Below are 22761 nucleotides of genomic sequence, written 5' to 3'. Positions count from 1 at the left end.
TCTCCAGTTTCCTAAAGTGTGGTGCCCAGAACTGGACATAGTACTCCAGTTGATGTCTTACTAGTGCTGAGTAGAGTGGAAGAATTATTTCTTGTTTTGCTTACAACACTCATGCTAATATATCCCAGAAATGATGTTTGCCTTGTTTGCAATAGTATTACATTGCTGACGTATAGTTAGTTTGTGTTCATTATAACCCCCAGATCCTTTTCTGCAGTACTCCTTCCTAGGCAGTCATTTTCCATTTTGTATTGTGAAATTGATTATTCCAGTCTAAGTGCAGAACTTTGCATTTGTCCTTACTGAATTTCATCCTCTTTATTTCAGACCATGTCTTCATTTGGTCAAGATCCTTTTGAATTCTAGTCCTGTCCTCCAAAGTGTTTGCAACCCCTCCCAGCTTGGTATTGTCTGCAAACTTTGTAAGTTTGCTCTCTATACCAGTCATTATCCAGTCATTTATGAAGATATTGACTAGAACCACATCCGGATACAACATTTGCTGCCCCCCCAAGTTCTCCAGTATAGTAGCTGATTTCAGTGAGACTTTTTTTCCTATTTCCAGTTTACCCACTTCATTCTTTAATTCTTTCACACACACAAAACAAAGAAACTGATTGACAAAATATTTCACCATGCCAGTCTATTTTATGTGGAAGGTGCTCAGATACTGAAGAGGTATGCAATAGTACAAAATCCCTAAATACATAGATTTCACCATAACTGAAATTTGAGTTGCAAATTGGTTTTTACCTAGCTCCACAGATGGTTTCTACAAACAAACTGAAACCAGAGTTCTAAAGTAGGCATCTGTAGATAGGAATATGCCATGTGGAATACAGTTTATTTCCTATGGACTATTTTGCTTTTTGGCAACGAGAAGTTTTATTTGTTTTCATCAGGCCTTTTATTAACATTCTGCTAGATATATTTATCTAATTGCACATTCTGTGTCCATGAATATAGCGGGTACAATGGGAAATTATGGATATGTAGGAAGAGCTACTGGCAGGAGTAAGCGCATGGCCAGTTTAAGTGTAAATTTCATTTTATTGGCTTCACTCTGAAAGGCAGATCCCCAGCGGGTGTAAATTGTTGTAACTCTTTGGAGTTAATGGAACTATGACGGTTTAGACCAGCTGAAGATCTCCCCCTGTCCCTAGTCCATTCTTAAATCTGTGGGTACAGCTTGTTAGCACAATCTGCTATCTGTCCTTGCATATCCCCAAAGCACACTGGGCCATTACTAATAAGGCGATTACACTCCACACACTATGCTTTTTGCCACCTGCAATACATTGTCCATTAGTTACCCACTTCTGCTTTCTGCTTGTTGTGACGAATATATCTTTCTTACCACTTGCAGCTGAATATAGTTATGAACTGTCTGGCTGGAGTATATAGTATTCATCCCATAAAACATTAGAATTAAGTACAAGCAGTCACTGTATTAGACTCTTTAGCAAAATATGTGTTTTCAAAAGTTCTGCTATTAGGGAGTCAAATAGATCATAGACTAATTATCTTCATTCTTACACAAAGAGTGACTTAAAACATTCCCACATACTATTACTTCAGACTTCTGTGGCTCTAGCTTCAATTATGTCGCTCTATTAATTTAGTGGAATATAGTCGATTATGGGTCACAGCAAGTGTTTTCTTTTCTACAAAATATTACATATTCTTTCAGTTAATAAAACAATCTTATACTTATGTAGCGCTTTTTATCCCAGAGGTTTTTTTTTAGCAATTTATAAACTAATATGCAAGAATCATTCATATATCCTGAAATGCAGCCACTTCTGGAGTGGAATATGACAACAGTTTAACAGCTGATTGTAGCACTCCACAACAATTCAGAAAAGGAAGAGGATAATATAATAATAATATATTCAGTAATACCACAACCAGCTGAAACTATGAATGTGTTATGCAGGAGGTCATAGTAGAGGATCACAATGGTCCCTTCTGAACTTAAAATCTTTGAATCTACAAGGGAGTTTTAGGCAGGCCAAATTCCCACTAGAAATTTGGCCAGGACACGAAGGTAAATATCCCTTCTCTTTCATGTAATCTATAATAAGCACAAACAGTTCAGTGGATCTAAATGGCCAGGAATCAGTTTCATGTTGCAGCAAAAACACACACCCTCCAGCAGCACAGTTTCCTAACACTGTGCAAGAACATTGGTTCAATACAGACTTTCACGAAAGAGGACTACCAAGTGAATCAACAGTGCTTCCTGTAGAATGCTATTTTCCTTCCGATGGTCCCTGTCCTTCCGCATTTCCCAGAAGTCCACATCAGCTTAGCTTGTGAAATCTGATAAGATAGACTTCAGAGGGATAGTTGCACTATGTGACACTTCATTTACGAACATAGGTGCTTTTAAGGAAACTTTATAGCTTTACCATTGTGAAAAGCAGCAGCTAACAGGAGTTTCAGAGGGCATTGTTTCAGAGTCTGCAGACTCCGTGCTTGGAGATAGCTGGACTTGGTGAGTGATACATTTGATCGGTCTGTGGGTTGCTTGTTTAAATGTTTGTTCTCTGTGTATGGGCAGTAGCTGGATCATGGTCCCAAGAGTTAGCAGCTGAGACAAGTCTGTTTGTTGGTGCTTTGCTAGGGGTCTCAAGACTCTGACCCTTGGAACTTTGATCTGCTCTGCCATTTGAAGCCTCTGAATTCTTAATTGCTCCCTGGTGGTGAGGTTTGAACCAGGAAAAGGGTGTCAGTATCAAAGCCCAGACTCCAGTCTGCACGGGAACGTCTACACTTCCTGTTTTTAGCCTGGTAGTGTGAGCCCGGCAAGTTTGAGTCAGTTGACCCGGGCTCTGAGATTCGCTGCTATGTGGGGTTTATTGCAGTGTAGATATTCACGCAGAAAACTTTCCACCAGTTATCTCTATGACAGTGGTTCCCAAACTTGCTCCACCATTTGTGCAGGGAAAGCCCCTGGCGGGCCGGGCCGGTTTGTTTACTGCCACATCCGCAGGTTTGGCTGATTGCGGCTCCCAGTGGCCGCGGTTCGCTGCTCCAGGCCAATGGGAGCTGCTGGGAGTGGCACGGGCCAAGGGACATACTGGCCGCTGCTTCCAGCAGCTCCCATTGGCCTGGAGCGGTGAACCACAGCCAGTGGGAGCCGCGATTGGCCGAACCTGTAGACACAGCAGGTAAACAAACTGGCCAGGCCCACCAGGGGCTTTCCCTGCACAAGCGGCGGAACAAGTTTGGGAACCACTGCTGTATGAAAAGGAAATGCTTTTCTATCTGATCATTGCCATATTTCAGTGGACTACCCACTTCAGCTAATATTGAGCTGGAGGAATATTAAATAAGAGAGGATACAGTAATGGAGAAAGCAACAGCAGAGGGTAGGGGAATGGATATCAAGAAGAAAGATAGTTCCAATACCAATTACACTAACAGGTAGGCAATACTGGCACTAGAATGACTGTACCGAATCGGGTGAGGAATGTGGGCATAGACAAGCAGAAACAACTGAGATGTTTGTACACCAATGCAAGAAGCCTGGGTAACAAAATGGAGGAACTGGAACTCGTGGTGCAGGAAGTGAAACCGGCTGTTATAGGGATAATAGAAACATGGTTGAATTGTAGTCATGAGTGGAGTACAGGGATTGAAGGAAATGTGCTGTTCAGGAGAGACAGAAATAAAGATAAAGGTGGTGAAGTAGCATTGTATATTATGAGGTAGACTGTAAAGAAATTAGAAGTGATGGAATGGATAAGGCAGAGTCTGTTTGGGGCATAATCACTCTGGGGAAGAAAGCTACCAGAGGCTCCCCTAGCATAGCACATGGGGTATGTTACACACTCCCAGAATACGATGTGTTTATGAATAGAGACCTCTTTAATATTTTAATTAAATAAATATTACTGAGAATTCTGTGATCATGAGAGACTTTAATTTTATGGAGAACAAATGCTACTAATAATGGTAGGGCCCAGATTTTCCTGGATGTGATAGCTGACAGCTTGCTTCACGAAAGACTCACTGAACAAACAAGAGGTGATGTAATTTTAGATTTAGTGTTGGCAAGCAGCGAGGACCTCACAGAAGAACTGGTTGTAGGGGACAACCTTGGTTCGCGTGATCGTGAGCTAATTCAATTTAAACTAAATGGAAGGATTAACAAAAATAGGTCCACAGCTAAGGTCCTTGATTTCAAAAGGGCAGACTTAAAAAAATTAAGATAATTAGTTAGGGAAGTGCACTGGACTGAAGAAGTCAGGGATCTGAATGTGGAGGAGGCTTGGAAATACTTTAAATCCAAGTTGCAGAAGCTATCTGAAGCCTGCACCCCTAGCAATGGGGAAAAAATTGTAGGGAAGTGTTGCAGACCAAACTGGATGAGCAAGGAAGGAAAGCTACTTCTTGGAGGTCAGAAAGTGTAGGGGGAAAGTGAGACCTGCTAAAATTCATGCAGAGTTGGACATTGCAAAGGAAATTAAAACCCATAGTAAAATATTCAATAGTCATATAAATAAAAGGAAAACTAGGAAAAAAGAAGTGGGACCACTACGCACTGAGGATGGGGGAGATTAAAGATAATCTAGGCATTGCCCAACACCTACATGAATAATTTGCCTCAGTTTTTAATAAGGCTAATGAAGAGCTTAGTGGCAGTGAAAGGGTGGCTAATGGAAATGAGGATATGGAAGTAGAAATTACCACATCCGAGTTGGAAATCAAACTCAACAGCTTAATGGGACCAAATTGAGGGGACCAGGTAATCCAAGAATATTAAAGGAACTGGCATAAGAAATTGCAAGCCCAATAGCAAGGATTTTTAATGAATCCATAAATTTAGAGGTCCTACCCTATGACTGGAGAATTGCCAGGAAACTGCGGGCCTGTTAGTTTGACCTCAATTGAATGCAAGCTCTTGGAACAAATTTTGACAGAGAAAGTAGTTAAAGACATAGGGGTAAACGGTAATTGGGATAAAATACAACATGGTTTTACAGACCAACTTGGTCTCTTTCTTAACTAATTTTTTAGACAAAGGAAATGAAGTAGATCTAATTTACCTGGATTTCAGTAAGCCATTTGGTAGAGTTCCACATGGGAAATTATTAGTTAAACTGGAGAAGATGGAGATTAATAAGAAGATTGAAAGATGGATAAGAAACTGGTTTAAGAGAAGACTACAAAGGGTCATACTGAAAGGTGAACTGTCAGGCTGGAGAGAGGTTACTAGTGGAGTTCCTCAGGGATCGGTCAGGGGGCCAACCTTACTTAACATTTTTACTACTGATATTGGCACAAAAAGTGGGAATGTGCTAATAACATTTGTAGCTGACACAAAGTTGGGAGGTATTGCCAATACAGAGGAGGACCAGAATATCATATAAGAAGATCTGGATGACCTTGTAAACTGGAGTAATGGAAATGGGATGAAATTTAATAGTGTAAAGTGCAAGGTTATGCATTTAGGGACTAAGAACAATTTTTTTTTGCCATAACCTGGGGATTTATCAGTTGGAAGCTACAGAGCAGAAGAAAGACCTGGGTGTATTGGTTGATCCCAGGATGATTATGAGCTGCCAATGTGATGCAGCTGTGAAAAAAGGCTAATGCAATTCTAGGATGCTTCAGGTGAGGTATTTCCAGTAGAGATAGAGAAGTGCTAGTACCATTATACAAGGCACTGGTGAGACCTGATCTGGAATGCTGTGTGTAATTCCAGTCTCCCCTGTTTAAGAAAGATGAATTCAAACTGGAACATGGGCAAAGAAGGGCTACTACATGATGAAGTAATGTAAACCTACCTTATGAGAAGAGACTCAAAGAGTTTGGCTTGTTTAGCCCAACCAAATGAAGGCTGAGGGGAGATATGATTGCTCTCTATAAATACATCAGAGGAATAAATACCAGGGAGGGAAGAGGAGTTATTTAAGTTAAGCACCAATGTTAACACAAGAACAAATGGATATGAACTGGCCATCAACAAGTTTAGGTTTGAAATTAGGTGAAGGTTTCTAACCATCAGAGGAGTGAAGTTCTGGAACAGCCACCCAAGGGAACCAGTGGTGGGGGGGGGGAAGATCTAACTGGCTTCAAGACTGATCTTGATAAGTTTACGGAGGAGATGGTATGATGAGACTCCGTACAATGGCATGTAGCCAATTGGCAACTGTTAGCTGCAAATATGTCCAACAATTAGTGATGGGACACTAGATGGGGAGGGCTCTGACTTACTACAGAGAATTATTTCCCAGGTGTCTGGCTGATGGGTCTTGCCCATATGCTCAGGGTTCACCTGGATCGCCATATTTGGGGTAAGGAAGGAATTTCTCCCCAGGTCAGACTGACAGAGATGCTGGGGGTTTTCACCTTCCTCTGCAGCCTGAGGCACAGGTCACTTGAAGATTTAAACTAGTGTAAATGGTGGATTCTGTTGAAGTCTTGAAGTCTTTAAATCATGAATTGAGGACTTCAATAACTCAACCAGAGATTAGGAGTTTATTACAGGAATGCAATGTGCAGGAGGTCAAACTAGATGATCATGATGGTCCCTTCTGGCCTTAAAGTCTATAAGTCAGTGAGCTCAAAAATTTTCAGTCTTTCCCTCATCCCTGTACAAGTGCACCTGGCTGTTATTTTGACCGCTCACTCACCAGGCAGGACTCTGTGTTCTCTCATCCTACCGAGATGAGATATTGAAAAGGCTTAATTCATATTTTCCCCTGCTCAGAAGCCTTCCTTAAATATGCCAAATTTATAGACTCACTACCTGAATCATTTTCTGAATGCTTTTTGCATCATCTCTCGTTGAAAGCTGCATTCCTAGTGCTGATCACATCAGCTCAGAAATGTTATATTGTTCCACAGCAATAAGATGATTCTTACTGTGATGGGTTGTATCCCCTGGGATGCAGTCTGGGAGCCGCTGGAACCACTGTGCTGCCTAACAATTCTGCTGAGTTAGCTCTCTCACACTGCTCTGATGGTGACTTACAGCCTCTCTCACACTGCTCTGCTGGTGACTTAAAGCCAGGCTCTCCATGCCCTGTTAAAAGAACCTGAGTACTTGTGGCACCTTAGAGACTAACAAATTTATTAGAGCATAAGCTTTCGTGAGCTACAGCTCACTTCATTGGATGCATAGAATGGAACATATAGTTATATATATATACACACAGATAAGTTAGAAGTTACCATACAAACTGTGAGAGGCTAATTAGTTAAGATGAGCTATTATCAGCAGGAGAAAAAAAACTTTTGTAGTGATAATCAAGATGGCCCATTTAGACAGTTGACAAGAAGGTGTGAGGATACTTAACTTAAGGAAATAGATTCAATATGTGTAATGACCCAGCCACTCCCATGCCCTGTTATCACCCAACACGACAGCAGGTAGCACCACACACCCAACTGAGTTACTTGAGTGCTTTACCTGAGCCACTCAAGGATCAACTATGCAAGCACTCAAGGATCAACTATGCAAGCACCAGCCACTCCCCAGCCTTGCACCCCTATTGGAGTATAAGCCCAGGATTATTATACTGTCTTGTACTGCACTGAGATCTGTATGGTGCAAGTTCATAAATTAATTCGCTCCCCTCTCAATGTGGGAAAGATATGCAACAAGCCTGTCTGACCAAGCTGAGATTTTCTCAAACGCTTCACTCAAAAACACAATGGTTAAGATAAAACATCAAATGAGTTTATTAACTACAGAAAGATAGATTTTAAGTGATTATAAGTGATAACAAACAGATCAAAGCAGATTACCTAGCAAATAAACTAAGCCTAATATACTAGATAGATAAGATCTGAATTAGCAATATGTCACCCTGACTGATGATACAAGCAGTTCACCAAGCTTCCATACACAGGCTAGAAATCCCTTAACCTGGGACCAGCACTTACCCCAGTTCAGTCTTTGTTCCTCAGGTGTTTCCAGGTTTTCTCTTGTGTGGCGAGTGAGGCCAAGAGATGATGTCACTTCCCACATAATATAGTTTCTCCAAATGGCGGGAACCCTTTGTTCCAAGCTAAGTTCACAGCCCAGTTTGTGGAAAAACACAGATACCAAAATGGAGTTCAGTGTCATGTAGTCTGGTCACATGCCCTTGCATGTCTTGCTGAGTCTTAGCAGCCATTATTCATAGTCTGGCTGAAGCATTCCCAGGAAGGCTCACAAGGTGGGGGATAAGCTTCTCTTAAGGCCTATTGTTTCCCTTAATGGCCCTTTACCTTGAATAGTCCCTTCACAATCAGCTGTCTAGGCTGAAGCATCTTGCCTAGTGGGTGTCACCCAGGTGCAACCACATTTGAAATACAGATACATAATCAATATTCATAACTCCAGATACAAATATGATAGATGCATACAAATAGGATAATCATATCCAGTAAATCATAACTTTTCCAATGACACCTCAGAAGTGGGTTTTAGCCCATGAAAGCTTATGCTCAAATAAATTTGTTAGTCTCTAAGGTGCCACAAGTACTCCTCATTCTTTATTCTGTACAAAGTGCATCATAATTATGTCATAATTACATTATAATAATACCGCTATGGTGAATATGTGATGCAGAGTGTCACACTTACCCCAGATTCTTATTAAAGGTGATCTCTGGTTTACATCTAAACCAACCAATCCACTTACCGATGTTTCCCCTGCTCTCTCCTAAGAGCTATTCACTGCTAGACAGACTAGCCTGCATCATTTAGATGTGAAAAGGGCACTTAGTTGCTATCTAAACAGAATTAAGATGTTTTCTAACTCATCTAGGTTGTTCATTGCACATGGGAATAATATTAGGGGGACAGTCAATTTCCATCCAGACCTTATCCAGATGAATTAGACTCCCTTGCTAGGCATCATTGGAGATTTCAATACCATCACTGGAGCACATCCCATAAGATACAAAGCAACCTTTACTGCCTGTCTCAGAAATATTTCCATCACAGCAATATGTGCAGGGTGCAAGCTAGAGTTCTCTCCATACTTCATCATGCAGCATTACTCCCTGGATTTAGCTTCTTGAACAGTCACTCAGTTCAGGAGCGCAATCCTGCAATGATTGTTCAATTCAGACTCCTGGAGTCTACCTCCTTTGGTTTCAGAGACTGCCGTTACATGCTTGTGGATATGGCCGCAGGAGTGTGGGTCTATGAAGGCAAAACACAAAGAAGTAAGGATAATAAATCTGCTGCTAGGCAGTGATTGCCTTCCCAAATATTTTGGAATTTTACATTAGATTAGTGGAAGGAACTGAGTGGCCACTGGGGCTTTGTCCCCATATATATTTTCAAGGTAGAGAGATAACTAGAGAGTTCATATCATCCCATTTGACATCGCTAGCAAGAAAATTCCAAGCTCATGTGCTGAGGGTGTGCATGTCACCTAAACTCTAATCTTGTCCCACTGACATCAATGGCAACACTCCCACTGGCATCACTGGTAAAGGATCAGTCCAATGCAGGGAATTATCTGTTAGTATGGTAAGTAAGATTTTTTTCCCTTTATTAAGAGTATGTTTTTATACAGTTCACAACAGTCAGCATAAACTAACTCTCTGCTAATAGGAAAAGTGACTAATGCTATGCCCGGGAAGTCTTCTTGCGTATTTTTTTATGTTTATAATGCGTGTATTTCTTCACGTGAATTTGTCAGCATTTCCCTTTGTCAATTAAAAATGTGGCCAAAGTTGTGATGAAGGCTTTGAATAGAAGTGTTGCAACTTTGGTCTTCAAGCTCAAGCTCTTACACAAGAACACAGCAAATTATGAAAATATTTCATAGCATGGCCATAACCAGCTATTTCTGAAATTTCTCAATATGGGCCCTATTTCTTCTTATCCTGAAACAAAATAAATAAATTCTTGTTTCAATAAAAGAGTGGAATAATGCCAGACTTGCAGAAGATTATTATATTGGAACATCATATCAGCCACTGGAAATAACCGTCCCAGGACATCAAAGAGATTGCCACCAAAGCACTCCAAGAATAAATGTTCCAGCTTAGTGGGACATTGAATTGACTTTGGTTTCAACAAGAAAGATTCCAGTGTTCCTTTTTCTGGATTAATTCTTACAGTCAGGTGTGACAGCTTTGCTTAGGAATTTACATAGATCTGAATTGTCGGTACTGGTGAAGCATTTCAAATAATACATGTCACAGTATATATTCATTACAAGCTATTTACAACAGATTTATTACAGATGCTGCGTAAATCGTGGGCCCAATTCTGCCACATTTATGCATGTATGTGAAAATTCCAAAGGTCTGCAGAGAAGACTAAAACTGAACATCATTTTAACATATTTTGCTGATTCCACTCTTACACCTAGTCCTATTCTCTTTTCAGCCTTACTTATTTTCTTCTAGAAAATGGAATCATCTTCAGTTCCTTTTCTGAATCTTCAAACTTCTTTCCCTCTTTCTATGGCTGATCCTTAATCAAGAACAGAAAAAAGTGTCTCATCTATCAACCTTATGTAAAAGATATCCAGTAAGTTTACATAGAAGACCTCATTTAACATACTTAAAATCTACCAGAACTTCTTAATAAATCCCCATTTTCAGGGTCTGATAACTTAGGAAGTAAAAATTCCTTAGTGCTGAAACATAGCCCATAAATATTGCTGAAGGCCCAGGGCTGATTTCTTAATTATCCTTAGCTGGACCAGGGCAGGGGAGGGCAAATTATGGTCCGTGGACCAGATCTGGCCCATCAGGGCTTTCAATCAGGCCCACAGGATTGCCAGGGGCTAAGGCAGGCTTCCTGCCTGCCCTGGTCCCGCACCGCTCCCAGAAGCATCTGGCACCACGCCACTACGGCCCCTGTAGGGGGGGGCAGAGGGCTCCGTGTGCTGGGAGCCAATGGGAGCTTTGGGGGGTGGTACCCGCAGGCGAGGGCAGCGCGCAGCAGAGCTCCCTGCCCCACCGCACCCCTAGGAGCCACTGCCAGATATGCTGGCCACTTCTGGGAGCGGCGCAGGGCCAGGGCAGGCAGGAGCCTGCCTTAGCCTCACTGCGTGTTGTTGCGACCCTGGAGCCGCTTGAGGTAAGCAGTGTTGAGCCACAGCCGGCACCCTGAACCCCTCCTGCACCCCGCACCCCAACCCCCTTCCTTGAGCCCCCGCCATACCCCTCCTGCACCCCAACCCTCTTCCCTGAGCCCCTTCCTGCACCCCTTCTGCACCTCAACCCCTTGCCCTGAGCCCCTTCCTGCACACCGCACCCCCTCACACACTCCAACCTCCTGCCCCAGCCCTACATTCATGGCCCTGCATACAATTTCCACACCCAGATGTGGCCCTTGGGCCAAAAAGTTTGCCCACCCCTGATCTAGGGTGACCAGATAGCTCATGTGAAAAATTGGGATGGGGTAGGGCGGTAATAGGGTCTTATGTAAGACAAAGCCCCTAATATCAGGACAGTCCCTATCAAATCAGTACATCTGGTCACCCTCGCTGGCTCATACTTTCAGTTTCTTCTGTTACTACTTCTGATTCAAGCCTTTTCAATATTCAGTGATGACTGATAAATAGGAGCTGCATTGTAATGTACAGTCACACTCTTGTGTTTAAAGCACTAGGCTGGGTCCTAGTCTTGACCCTATGACAGAGTTCCTTTCTGATTTGGGGCAAATTATCTAACCAGTCTGTACCTCCATTGTCCTGTTTGCAAAGAAGTCACGTAATGCTTTAAAAGTACAGAAAAAAGAACAGAAAAGTATTATTTTTAAGGTAGTCAGAGAGCCTCAGAAGAAAAGCACTATATATAACGCAAAGAATTGTTATTATAAAAAGTCCTAGAAAGAAAGTTAATGTTATATTTGGGTCATACAATCTGAATATTCACCTAACATCTCAAGAGCTCAGTGTACAGAGTTTTGTTTTCATTTATGATCTTTAGCTTGCTTTAAGGTCAAATTCTGTTTCCAGCCATTCTGTCTCCTCGCAAAACCTAATAAAACAGCAAAGGAGCAAAAATTAATTTAGCTCTTCCCCATACCCAAACAAATATGTGCTTTATTATTTCGCATTACATTCTGCTGATGTAACTAAAATGTCTTTGATGGTAAAGTCATTGCAAGTACTTCACCTGGATTGTGGTTTTGTACCTTGTGTAAATAATTTCAATCAGCAATAACTAAGATAAATTCAGCTTCACCAGCAAAGACCCATTGGGCCAATATCTCCTGCTTTTCTATGAACCAAAGGCATTTAATGGTACAGCTGGAAACTAAGGCAAAGAACTAAGTAAGTTAGTATTTGTATAGAGTGAGGCGGGAGATACTTGCAGATTAGTTGGAGGCTACTCTCTGCAGATAAAGCAGTTTTTTCCCCAGCCTCATTTGTGTGGGGGCACTGCAAAGTAGTAGTAGGCATAGGTGTCTGGTTTATTCTAAAACAAATAAAATTTATTGTCCATATCCTGGGGAGAAAGCAAAGCAAATCCAGGTGGCAGAGTGAGATCTAGACTGTTCAGCACAGAATCACACTCGATGAAGTACAAAGGAAACCAATGGCTGTGCATAACGATACTTATTTCTGCAGCAGAGAGGAACCTTCTGAAAACCACAGCACCAGTGACTTTATTAGATCTGATATGAGCCAGGAAGAGAGACAAGATTGTGCTGTGAGAACAAGGCTGAACAGTGAACAACACATTGCTGTGGGCAAGTGACGGAAAAGACAGAGCCATGGGAAAATAAGGGTAATAATTGAGTTGCACCAGGGGAAAAAGCTGACCTTTTCTGAAGTCAGGTCTCCCCTCTGAGCCAATCTCAGGGCACATTTTCCCTGCTACCACCTGGAGGCCCACATAAGCCCTGGCCCTTAGTGGTATTCATGCTGAAAAACCTGTAGAATCACTGGGAGATCTGATTTTTCCTAGTCAAGGGTTTCAATTGTCGAAAGTTGCATGTTTGGAATGGAACTTATCTGCAGTTTTTATTTTAAAACTGTGCTTTCCTATTTCTCTCTATCATGAGAATGCCCTGAACATGTAATACATCCCTTATGCCAAGGAATGAGAATAATAATTTAAGTTGGTACAAGGGGACATAAATATGAGCAATGGACATAATTCAGAAAGGGAGAACCTGGGCTGAGTATCAAAAATAAATTTTATGTCAGCAAGATCCCTTGGACTGGAACAGTCTCTTCCAAGGGAAGTAATGGATGCCACATTACTTGAACAAGTTAAAGCTAGACTGGATGAAACAATAACCAAAATGTATTGTGGGGACCTGCTGAACTGGCAGGGGAATCCTAAGTAAAGCTGGTTTGGAATGTATTTTGACAAAATACTTTTTCATCAGAAGAACTTCTCAGTTCCAGGATAGAACTTCTGGTGAGGTGAGAGAGAGAGAGAGAGAGAGAGAGAGATACCAGAATAGCCAATACTCCAAAGATTAGGGCACTCTGCCTGATTCAGAACAGAGACCCTACAGCCTATGTGAGCACCCTAACTACCAGGCTATAGGCTGTTCTAGAGTAGGTCACTCACTCTCTCTGCCTCATGGCTTTTTTTTCCCCCCACAAAATATTTCTAAAGGTCTCATTCTAAAACCTCAAAATGTTTCCAAACATAATTCTTGCTTTCTGGCCAGCCCTGCTTATTAGGTCTATTCTGTCTGTGATTTCTATTGTTCCATGAGAGCTTCTGCAGATAAATGGAGATGGTATGTAACATGTTGAAAAGTTAGCCCTTAATATCTCTTTTAGCTTTTGATGAGCTCTCCTTGACTTCACATACTCAGTAGGCTTTATATCTCTTTTCTAAAAGGTGCTTGCGTGCCAGGAAGATTTATTTTTCATATTTACTTCATTGTGACAATTTATTAAAGTCTTCAGGGAGTTTAGCTCCAGAGTAGCTACAGATACTTTTGTCTGTATAGTGGAACTGCAAGACAACTGAGGAGCTACAGCTCTTCACATGTTGTTATAGCTGAGTTCTCTGACTCACCCCCTGATGGTTCTATGGTCTACTAGTTCTCCTCTGGAAGGACAGACATTATTCCTATAGATTCACCAAAACAACAAGGGCCATATTGTCTGGCTTGCAAGCTGTGCTGAGCACAAGCCCAGTGGATGAGGGAGAAAGGGTGGCTTTAGGCAATCATTGTAGTGCCCCTGAGCATCAGTCAGATCATCACAGGCTATACTCCCCAGATAGTTTAGAGCAACATGAGGGTTGTCTCAATGGTGCCAGCAACTAGTGGCTCTCAGGCACCATTCCAGTAACTGGGGATTCCTATGGCATTGGGCTACCCTGGCCATACCTGTTTTCCCCTAGATATACTTGGAGGCCAGGAGGGGAGGGGGTGCAGGAGCTACTACAATGGTTCATTGCCACCAGAGAATTCCACTGTGTGGGGAAAATGTTCCACTGACTGCAACTGCAGGCTTTGGGGATGCTTTGTGTGGAACAGCAGCACAAAGCTGCCTTAACAGCCCAGAAAATCTGACCCCTGATTTTTTGTAGATAGCAGACATTGCAAAATAATTTGCTTATGGTGAAAAAAGAGATGGTAGGTTTCTTCTCAATCCTTACTTTAAACTCCTATATACTGAAACTTTCAACTTTTTTGATTGCATCAATGGGTTTCCCTCTAAAACACTCAGAGAAACCGCCAACTAAACTATACTTTTCTATTCATTTAGTGACCACCTCCAGTTACAAGAATATGCTAAGTCAATGCATGCATATGTGTCATTACCATGCCTGGTGAATACGCCCACTCCATCACATAAAGATCAATGGAGTTCAGCCTAAAACAGAGGTTACAGTATGGCCCATTGTATCCCCTGCTTCAGTTATGCATAGCAAAGACTGGAACATATGAACGGATATCTTTTCATCAATCTAAATCAGCTACACTATGTTGTTTATCCAGGGACTAGACATATTCATTGATAAAATAATTATGGGTAAAGAAAGTAATGTATTTCTCCCTAAGGGATGCATTTAAATAGGCACTCAAATACCAATGTGATAAGTGCAGTAGAATAACCTAGATAGATAGAAAGAAAATTGAACTTGTGTGAGCTCAGAGTTGTTATACTGCAGCACTCAAAGTTCAGATGAGCAAAAACAACATGTTATGTGCCTCTTTAACACCTCTTGTCTGTGTGATTTTCTTATTAAATTTAGCTTGTGGTGTACCCTGTAGCCAAAAGTTACTTAGACAAACAAACAGGTGATGAACACTGTATATATGAGCCAGATAACTTTATTTTGGTAGTGTTACTTTGTAACTGGAAAGTGTGACCTTTTGTGACCTTTAATGCTATTGTGGGCAAAGTGAGAACAAGCAAAAAAGAACATACAAAAATGTATTAAACTAAATGAACTGCTTATATTCTTGGCTCATCTATAAAAAAAACCCTTCACACCTGTTGGACCACCAAAGCTCTATACTGACAGGTTTCAGAGTAGCAGCCGTGTTAGTCTGTATCCGGAAAAAGAACAGGAGTACTTGTGGCACCTTAGAGACTAACAAATTTATCAGAGCATAAGCTTTCGTGGGCTACAGCACACTTCATCGGATGCATAGAATGGAACATATAGTAAGAAGATATATATATACATACAGATAAGTTGGAAGTTGTCATACAAACTGTGAGAGGCTAATTAATTAAGATGAGCTATTATCAGCAGGAGAAAAAAACTTTTGTAGTGATAATCAAGATGGCCCATGTAGACAGTTGACAGAAGGTGTGAGGCTACTTAACTTTGGGAAATAGATTCAATATGTGTAATGACCTAGCCACTCCCAGTCTCTATTCAAACCCAAGTTAATGGAAAATAGTTTGCATATTAATTCAAGCTCAGCAGTTTCTAGTTGGAGTCTGTTTTTGAAGCTTTTCTGTTGCAAAATTGCCACCCTTAAATCTTTTACAGAGTGGCCAGAGAGGTTGAAGTGTTCTCCTACCAGTTTTTGAATGTTATGATTCTGATGTCAGATTTGTGTCCATTTATTCTTTTATGTAGAGACTGTCCGGTTTGGCCAATGTACATGGCAGAGGGGCATTGCTGGCACATGATGGCATATATCACATTGGTAGATGTGCAGATGAACGAGCCCCTGATGGCGTGGCTGTGATTAGGTCCTATGATGGTGTCACTTGAATAAATATGTGGACAGAGTTGGCATCGGGCTTTGTTGCGAGGATAGGTTCCTGGGTTAGTGTTTTTGTTGTGTGTTGTGTGGTTGCTGGAGAGTATTTGCTTCAGGTTGGGGGACTGGTCTGTCTCCCAAGATCTGTGAGAGTGGGGGATCATTTTTCAGGATAGGTTGTAAATCTCTGATGATGCGCTGGAGAGATTTTAGTTGGGGGCTGAAGGTGACAGCTAGTGTCATTCTGTTATTTTCTTTGTTGGGCCTGTCCTGTAGTAGGTGACTTCTGGGTACTCTTCTGGCTCCGTCAATCTGTTTTTTCACTTCAGCAGGTGGGTATTGTAGTTTTAAGAATGCTTGATAGAGATCTTGTAGGTGTTTGTCTCTGTCTGAGGGATTGGAGTATCACACAACAAAAACACATGGCATTAAGAAGTCATTACCCTGAAACAGAAGTTCATACTGTGATAGACCCCAAGAGTCATTCCTGGGTCCAGGAATTTCCTATTAGCATTAGAAGAAAATCCAGGATGGCAGGCAACACTAAAGTCTTGAGATTAATATGGAAATGTCTCTGAGTTTTCTCACTGACTGCCTGAGAGCAAGGTTGGACCTTGTAGGAATAAGTTATGCAGGAATTTCCAATTAGTTACACTCTGATGCACCCTAGAACAGCAATGCCAAAACACAAGGACATTGAGCAAAACATGAAGATAGGTGGAATCAACACATATAACAACCATGAATCAGTTAAGTCAGCAACAGTCTGAAGAAAACATCATCATAGTCCAAATGGCAGGTGTGTAGCAGCAGGTCCTGAGTAACTGCACACACCTAGCCCTATGTGCACGTACACACAGGAACTGGAACACTGAGTTCAGGGAGCAAGGCCCAGGAAACGAACAGGAGCAGGAAGCAGTAAGCAGGGGAAGCAGGAAAGCAACACACACACACACACACACCAGTCATCACAATTTCCTTCTCTTTTCCCCAGAAGTTCAGCGGTATTTTACCAGGGGCACCTGGGGATCCTGGGACTGTCAGTTCTGCCTCTGATTCAGCTCAGGGGGTGGATGAGGTTGCTGTGGTGCAAAGTTCCCAATTAGCCACATGACCTCGTCATATGGAGAAAGACTGTCCTCTTCCCTCCCTGTTCCTCTCCCAGTACAGGCAAGATATCTCGCTGGTATCTCCATGTTGTATTCAGACTTGCCACACTCCAGACCCTAACATATCACTAGCAAGGTTTGAAGATAGATATCTGCAGCCCACACAACTGCAGCTTTTTCAGAATCAGCAGCCTCTGACTCTCTGGTAACTTTCTTGTACTGTGGTAAGAAACAAGAACCTCTGGATAAATGTGTGCTACGAGTTGTTTGCTAAGAAAAACAAAACAAGTGAGAAACCGCCACCAACAATGGCCTCCTTCAGGCAGCTCCCAAAACGTGCAAATTATCAGTCACCCATATGGACTGATGCAACAGGCCAGTATCTTCAAGTACCCTCTGCCAGTAATGGATGGGTGCTAGGACAGCTTGTTCCTAAAACAATGTTGCTGTCACCTGCTCCAGAAGCCATCTTCACATTTGTGCAGAGTGGCTGTGAGAGTAGCTGTGCAACAAAGAGATTCAAATGCCACAGGGAAGATTTAGTGTGTTGTGAGGCATGCAACTATGACAGTCAGGAACGTAGCAACAGCGTATTGAACACATCAGACACAGATTCTGAGGGGGAGTAGAAATGTTTCAACTATCTGCTAAATACCGTGACTGTTTTTCTGCAATATAGCTCAAAGGGGAGCTGCATTAGAAATTCATTAATTCATAGTTATATGTAGGGGTTACATAAGAGTACATGCCTGTACTTCGTTATTCACACAATATATTCATACAAGACATTCTACGGCCCTCCTACTAAGCGTCACTACAGTTATAAATACCGTACATGTATTGTCAGTGTATTCAGTGATAGAAGATATTTACAGTTGTATGATGTGTGCTTAGACTTATGTCTTCTGGTGAGCAGATAACATTAAAAATGGTTTATAATTAGGGGTAGGGAGCCTTGTTATCTGCATAACTTTTCTTAGATCAGTCCATTCTACAAATAATGACAAATACACTGATGTATTACATAATATTAACAAGCTCATGCTGTCGTGTGACTACAGACTTTTGCTTTAACTGAAGACAACACACACCAATCATCACACAATTAAGGGTGAAAAAGCCCTCTACACCACCACACTCCACACAGTAGAAGGGTCAGCCACATCCAGTAGTTAGGGTGCTAGTCTGAGACCCATGTTCGAGTCCCTACTCTGCCAAAGACTTCCCATGTGACCTTGAGGAAGATCATAGAATCATAGAATATCAGGGTTGGAAGGGACCTCAGGAGGTCATCTAGTCCAACCCCCTGCTCAAAAGCAGGACCAATCCCCAATTAAATCATCCCAGCCAGGGCTTTGTCAAGCCTGACCTTAAAAACTTCTAAGGAAGGAGATTCTACCACCTCCCTAGGTAACGCATTCCAGTGTTTCACCACCCTCCTAGTGAAAAAGTTTTTCCTAATATCCAACCTAAACCTCCCCCACTGCAACTTGAGAACATTACTCCTTGTCCTGTCCTCATCTACCACTGAGAATAGTCTAGAACCATCCTCTCTAGAACCACCTCTCAGGTAGTTGAAAGCAGCTATCAAATCCCCCCTCATTCTTCTCTTCTGTAGACTAAACAATCCCAGTTCCCTCAGCCTCTCCTCATAAGTCATGTGTTCCAGGCCCCTAATCATTTTTGTTGCCCTTCGCTGGACTCTTTCCAATTTATCCACATCCTTCTTGTAGTGTGGGGCCCAAAACTGGACACAGTACTCCAGATGAGGCCTCACCAATGTCGAATAGAGGGGGATGATCACGTCCCTCGATCTGCTCGCTATGCCCCTACTTATACATCCCAAAATGCCATTGGCCTTCTTGGCAACAAGGGCACACTGCTGACTCATATCCAGCTTCTCGTCCACTGTCACCCCTAGGTCCTTTTCTGCAGAACTGCTGCCTAGCCATTCAGTCCCTAGTCTGTAGCGGTGCATTGGGTTCTTCCGTCCTAAGTGCAGGACCCTGCACTTATCCTTATTGAACTTCATCAGATTTCTTTTGGCCCAATCCTCCAATTTGTCTAGGTCCCTCTGTATCTATCCCTGCCCTCCAGCGTATCTACCACTCCTCCCAGTTTAGTATCATCCGCAATCTTGCTGAGGGTGCAATCCACACCATCCTCCAGATCATTTATGAAGATAATTGAACAAAATCGGCCCCAGGACCGACCCCTGGGGCACTCCACTTGACACCGGCTGCCAACTAGACATGGAGCCATTGATCACTACCCGTTGAGCCCGACAATCTAGCCAACTTTCTACCCACCTTATAGTGCATTCATCCAACCCATACTTCTTTAACTTGCTGACAAGAATATTGTGGGAGACCGTGTCAAAAGCTTTGCTAAAGTCAAGAAACAATACATCCTCTGCTTTCCCTTCATCCACAGAACCAGTTATCTCATCACAGAAGGCGATTAGATTAGTCAGGCATGACCTTCCCTTGGTGAATCCATGCTGACTGTTCCTGATCACTTTCCTCTCATGTAAGTGCTTCAGGATTGATTCTTTGAGGACCTGCTCCATGATTTTTCCAGGGACTGAGGTGAGGCTGACTGGCCTGTAGTTCCCAGGATCCTCCTTCTTCCCTTTTTTAAAGATTGGCACTACATTAGCCTTTTTCCAGTCATCCGGGACTTCCCCCATTCGCCACGAGTTTTCAAAGATAATGGCCAATGGCTCTGCAATCACAGCCGCCAGTTCCTTTAGCACTCTCGGATGCAACTCGTCCGGCTCCATGGACTTGTGCACGTCCAGCTTTTCTAAATAGTCCCTAACCACCTCTTTCTCCACAGAGGGCTGGTCATCTATTCCCCATGTTGTGATGCCCAGCGCAGCAGTCTGGGAGCTGACCTTGTTAGTGAAGACAGAGGCAAAAAAAGCATTGAGTACATTAGCTTTTTCCACATCCTCTGTCACTAGGTTGCCTCCCTCATTCATTAAGGGGCCCACACTTTCCTTGGCTTTCTTCTTGTTGCCAACATACCTGAAGAAACCCTTCTTGTTACTCTTAACATCTCTCGCTAGCTGCAGCTCCAGGTGCGATTTGGCCCTCCTGATTTCATTCCTACATGCCCGAGCAATATTTTTATACTCTTCCCTGGTCATATGTCCAACCTTCCACTTCTTGTAAGCTTCTTTTTTATGTTTAAGATCCGCTAGGATTTCACCGTTAAGCCAAGCTGGTCGCCTGCCATATTTACTATTCTTTCGACACATCGGGATGGTTTGTCCCTGTAACCTCAACAGGGATTCCTTGAAATACAGCCAGCTCTCCTGGACTCCTTTCCCCTTCATGTTAGTCCCCCAGGGAATCCTACCCATCCGTTCCCTGAGGGAGTCAAAGTCTGCTTTCCTGAAGTCCAGGGTCCGTATCCTGCTGCTTACCTTTCTTCCCTGTGTCAGGATCCTGAACTCAACCAACTCATGGTCACTGCCTCCCAGATTCCCATCCACTTTTGCTTCCCCTACTAATTCTTCTCGGTTTGTGAGCAGCAGGTCAAGAAAAGCTCCCCCTCTAGTTGGCTCCTCTAGCACTTGCACCAGGAAATTGTCCCCTATGCTTTCCAAAAACTTCCTGGATTGTCTATGCACCGCTGTATTGCTCTCCCAGCAGATATCAGGAAAATTAAAGTCACCCATGAGAACCAGGGCGTGCGATCTAGTAGCTTCTGCGAGCTGCCGGAAGAAAGCCTCCTCCACCTCATCCCCCTGGTCCGGTGGTCTATAGCAGACTCCCACCACTACATCACTCTTGTTGCTCACACTTCTAAACTTAATCCAGAGACACTCAGGTTTTTCTGCAGTTTCATACCGGAGCTCTGAGCAGTCATACTGCTCCCTTATATACAGTGCTACTCCCCCACCTTTTCTGCCCTGCCTGTCCTTCCTGAACAGTTTATAACCATCCATGACAGTACTCCAGTCATGTGAGTTATCCCACCAAGTCTCTGTTATTCCAATCACGTCATAATTCCTTGACATCACCAGGACCTCCAGTTCTCCCTGCTTGTTTCCAAGGCTTTGTGCATTTGTATATAAGCACTTGAGATAACCTGCTGATCGCCCCTCATTCTCAGTATGAGGCAGGAGCCCTCCCCTCACAGACATTCCTGCCTGTGCTTCCTCCCGGTATCCTGCTTTCCCACTTACCTCAGGGCTTTGGTCTCCTTCCCCCGGTGAACCTAATTTAAAGCCCTCCTCACTAGGTTAGCCAGCCTGCTCGCAAAGATGCTCTTCCCTCTCTTCGTAAGGTGGAGCCCGTCTCTGCCTAGCACTCCTCCTTCATGGAACACCATCACATGGTCAAAGAATCCAAAGCCTTCTCTCTGACACCACCTGCGTAGCCATTCGTTGACTTCCATGATTCGACGGTCCCTACCCAGGCCTTTTCCTTCCACGGGGAGGATGGACGAGAACACCACCTGCGCCTCAAACTCCTTTATCCTTCTTCCCAGAGCCACGTAGTCTGCAATGATCTGCTCAAGGTCATTCTTGGCAGTATCATTGGTGCCCACGTGGAGAAGCAGGAAGGGGTAGCGGTCTGAGGGCTTGATGAATTTCGGCAGTCTCTCCGTCACATCGCGAATCTTAGCCCCCGGCAAGCAGCAGACTTCTCGGTTTTCCCGGTCAGGGCGGCAGATAGATGACTCAGTCCCCCGGAGGAGAGAGTCCCCGACCACCACCACCCGCCTCCTTCTCTTGGGAGTGATGGTCGTGGAACTCCCCATCTCAGGACAGTGCATCTCATGCCTTCCAACCAGCGGAGTCTCCTTCTGCTTTCTCCCCCCAGACATATCATCTGGTCCACTCTCCGCAATGGTACCTGTGGAGAGAACATGAAAGCGGTTAGTTACCTGTGTCCGCGTTGCTGGAACCCGGACATTCCCCCTTCTTCTTCTGGAGGTCACATGTTGCCAAGCTTCTTCACTGGCCTCTTGGCTCCACTGTGCAACCTGCTCTAAATCTTTAGAGCTTTGTGCCCGTAGAAGCATATCCTGACTTTTGTCCAGAAAATCCTCCATTTCTCGTGTGCAACGCAGGGTCGTTATCTGTTGCTCCAGACCTTCAATCTTCTCTTCCAATATGGAGACCAGCAAGATACTAAGTCTCTCTGTGCCTCAGTTCCCCGTCTGCAAAATGGGGATAGTAGTACTTCTCTATCTCAGGAGGGTGTTGTGAAGATGAATATATTAAAGATTGTAAAGTGCTCAGCTACTTTTGTAATAGGGAGAGTGCCTTAGTTAGATATTTGTTTTGTGCTGTTCACTTTTTATTGTTTTGTCTTTTTACCAAGTACATTATAAAGTCCCTTGATGCCTCAGTTTTCCCATCTGTAAAATGGGATAGTGATGCTTACCTGCTTTGTAAAAGGATTTGAGATCTGCTGATGAAAAGTACTGTGTAAGAGTGAGGAATTATTATTACTATTGATTAAGTGCCTCAAATGTATAGTTATTGTGAATGCATATGTGCTCTCAATATATATTTTTATA

General features: G+C 43.0%; 1 protein-coding gene across 2 annotated transcripts in view; it reads left to right on the top strand.

Annotated features, from left to right (window-relative positions):
• The first annotated feature begins 2381 nt into the window (after positions 1-2381).
• Positions 2382-22761, top strand: part of LOC144258990 (P2Y purinoceptor 8-like) — a 50873-nt gene continuing 30493 nt past the window's right edge. Inside the window, exon 1 of one of the 2 annotated variants that reach the window (XM_077807143.1) lies at positions 2382-2497. The gene's annotated coding sequence lies outside the window, so the exon portion shown is untranslated. The remainder of the gene's footprint in view (positions 2498-22761) is intronic. The other variant, XM_077807145.1, reaches the window with a different exon arrangement.

The sequence above is a fragment of the Eretmochelys imbricata genome, chromosome 1 (genome assembly GCF_965152235.1).
Source record: "Eretmochelys imbricata isolate rEreImb1 chromosome 1, rEreImb1.hap1, whole genome shotgun sequence".
NCBI classification, from domain to species: domain Eukaryota; kingdom Metazoa; phylum Chordata; order Testudines; family Cheloniidae; genus Eretmochelys; species Eretmochelys imbricata.
The sequence above is the reverse complement of the archived record's forward strand: the minus strand, read 5'-3'. Positions and strand labels throughout refer to the sequence as shown.